This window comes from Dendroctonus ponderosae, unplaced genomic scaffold (assembly GCF_020466585.1).
Source record: "Dendroctonus ponderosae isolate FM_Combo_2020 unplaced genomic scaffold, Dpon_F_20191213v2 Dpon_F_20191213_8, whole genome shotgun sequence".
Taxonomy (NCBI): Eukaryota; Metazoa; Arthropoda; class Insecta; order Coleoptera; family Curculionidae; genus Dendroctonus; species Dendroctonus ponderosae.
Genome location: NW_026019016.1, coordinates 2690538 through 2693803, shown reverse-complemented (window position 1 = coordinate 2693803; position 3266 = coordinate 2690538). Strand labels below are relative to the sequence as shown.

The window sequence follows — 3266 nt, the reverse complement described above, 5'->3', positions numbered from 1 at the left end:
TTCGTTTCAAATTATCTGTTATGAATTTCTTTTTATGCCATAAATTTATTATTTTATTTAGTTTTGTTTGTATATTGGTAGTAAGATCTTTTTTTCAGGTTTATATGTTTTTATATCACTTATTAAGCCTAGCATTTTCGTTTTGTATTCACTTTTTAACGTAATTACAGTATTGTTACATTTATAACATTCTCTGCTGTTAGTAGGCAAATGTTTGTGTTTTCATACATACATTTTTTTGTTTCATTTATCAGTCCATTAACATGACATGCCATATTTTTATTTGCGTTTTGTTTTATTTTACCTTTGAAATTTGTTAAGATGTTCACAATTTATTTCTGATCTCGTTCTTTGCCTCATTATTTAATGAGAAGATTCCATGTTCAATGCTTGTTATGATTTCTGAAATTGGACCATAGTGAGCCTTATTTATGGAGAACCTAGGTCCAAGTGATAAAATATATTTTACGTTGTTCGGTATGTTTAGTGAAGTCAAATTCTTTATCCAATTTTCATTAATGTTACATTTGTTTGTTCTGCCATGTTTCTTTGCTAAAAGTTTTTCTAGTTTATTTTTTTGTTTTGTTTTAATCTTGTTGAACACAGTTTCATATTTTTGCTCTTGTTGTTCATAAAACACTTTTATTTTATTTTGATGGCATGTTTTTTGTTGAAACGATATTTTAACATTATTAATGTCTGTCAATTTTATTCAGTTTGGAACAACAATCGCTCAGTATTATATTTAAACATTGCATATAGAATACGTCCAAGACTTTCAAATATGAAATGGAAAACTGATGATGGTGGAAAATTACACCGAAACGTATTTTGATTTAGGAGGAATCTCATTTTTTGCGGCGAAACCAAAGGCAAGTGTACGGATATCAGCTATTGCCAATCGAAAAAAGCAGTCTGGGAACTCAGCTATACGTTCAGAAAGTAGTTTTTTGCGACAAAAGACCAGCCTCTCTTCCCTACTCGCTACTGCACCGAAGTTAAAGCAATTGAAAACAAACGAAAGCGTTTTTTCATGTTTAATAAAAACTGGTCGCTCAAGCCCAAAAAGGTGCAAGAGCACCATCTGGTGCGCGCGATTTATTCACCAGAACCACTTGGACAACCTTGATGGTATGACGCAACCTCCATGGGTTCCCCACGCCATCGCCCAACGCCAGCTTTGTTGTTCACCTCAGATTAACGCTGCAACCATCTTTGTAAGGTACCGTCACAAAGTGGTTGCAACTTGGTTGGTTATCGCGAATACCGCCCGACCATTTGGGTTTTTGCTGGTGCTGAGCCGCCGAAAGTGAGAGTGCGTTGGGTGTGCGAATGGTGTTCCTGTGCTCAGTTTCGTCAGTCTGCTGGTCCAGGGTTTAGGGCGATTATGGTATGTGGTTGATGGAGGAATGCGAAGAATGCGCCTTGTTTTCGCGTATTAGGTCACCAAGCGTAGGTATCCTTGTTGGGAGTCAAGGATGGTGCGCTTGGTGGCTATGTAAGGAATACCTGCTGTTAATTGTCACCTTAGGTGGACGAATTGGTTTACAAGAAGTATAGCAATGTTTTTTTGCTGCTGGCGGTTTTGTTGCAAACTTGAATTTATCTTGCAGTCGCTCAAAATTTCGGAAATTTTAGGAAAACCCGTGGTTTCAAATAATCGACCTCTTACACATGAGCAAAGTGGGCTTTTATGACCCACTAGTAGGCAAAACGCCCACGCATTACCAACCCAACCAAATTTTACTTCTGGCTTTAAAGTGCAGCATACATATAAATAAAAATTCCCATTCAAATCATTGGCCGATTTTCCATTAAACATCCAACTGTCCATCAATCAAAGCGACTCTATTGCCCATTCCAAGTGTGTTTCTTTGTTATCAGAAGCATCGGCACGACTTCATAACGAGAAAAAGAGAAACTCGAAAGTCAAGTACAGGCAATGTTCGTGTCAGGGCCAATTCATGGCTAAATTGAGCATTCAAAGAATGATTTTCCGCTGAAAACCTCTCGTAGGCTTCTTTATTCCATGCATTATTAGACATCAAAGAATGGAAACCCACTTGTTTTTTTTTGCGCAATACAAAGCGCCTATCTGTTGAATAAGACACTGTTTCTCTTAAGTCATGCATGCTCGTGCTGGGTACCGTTAGTTGAAACCCAATTAAAGTTTCATTTCACCGAGAACCAGGAAAGACAGTCATAAAGACGGAAATCTAATCGTTGATCTGCCGTTGTCAGTGGCGTGTAATTCGTGGCTTTAACGGGTTCCCAGAACCAATCGGGACATTGATTCTCTCGAAAAAAACTTCAACTAGGGAAAGCCCAAAATTTGCTTGTGCAACTAGCGCAACTGGTTCACTTGGACGTAATATTTCTTATTACACCAGCACCGTTAGCAAAACACACATTAGAACTGTATTTTACGCAGAAAAACTGTAAACCTAACAGATCAGAATGTTAAGCCAGTAACGCGACAAGTCCAGTTCCTCATTACGTCAACGTAATGGCAATTTAGCATTCGGATCTGGCCTTAATATAAATTGAATCGCTCCCTTGCAACAAAACAATTCATTTTCCTCTTCCTATATGCTGGTGGAATCCCATCATTAGCACGCAACAAGTGCCTTGGATCGGCGCCAAATTCGCTTTTAATGATGCAGAGTCACAGAACAAGAGGTTTTGTCTTAAAAACGAACCACTTTCTCTTCGTACGCAAATTTGCAGTGTTTTTTTCGGTTGCACATACACGCCGACCTGGTTACATAAATAATTGGCTATTGCTACAATTCGGTTGCTCATTCGTGTAATTATGGGGTAAAGTTCGTATTGCCGGTCGGAAAGTCTTCAGGCCAAATTATATTCTAAACTAAGCCCCTGGACGTGAATACTAGTGATGAGCAGGACTGGTTGTTTTGGTCTTGGTCTGGAAAAGCAAGAACTTGTTCTGTAAAACCATGACTTTTACAAGGGTCTTGCGAAAATAATTCGGTATTGAACCGCATTCCTCTTGGCCCTTAAATATGATTAAAAAATTGGAAAGGTTTTTAACGTTTAACATACAAACTGTTCACTTAAGTTAGAAAACGTAAAATTGGGGACATAAATAAGACATTTGTTTACAAACTTTTTTTGGGTATTTCGCCTCAAAAATTTTTGTTTTTAAAAAAGACAGAATTTCCTCACGTCTTTTATTACAGATTGATAAATAGTGCTCCTATCTCGCAATAAGAACGAATTATTTATCAAAAAGTAATCAAGAACTA

General features: G+C 37.5%; 1 protein-coding gene across 4 annotated transcripts in view; it reads left to right on the top strand.

Moving 5' to 3' along the window:
• Positions 1 to 1175: 1175 nt before the first annotated feature.
• LOC109544889 overlaps positions 1176 to 3266 on the top strand; it is a 7584-nt gene continuing 5493 nt past the window's right edge. For 3 of the 4 annotated variants that reach the window (XM_019915308.2, XM_019915306.2, XM_048669080.1), the window contains exon 1: positions 1176 to 1390. The gene's annotated coding sequence lies outside the window, so the exon portion shown is untranslated. The remainder of the gene's footprint in view (positions 1391 to 3266) is intronic. The other variant, XM_048669081.1, reaches the window with a different exon arrangement.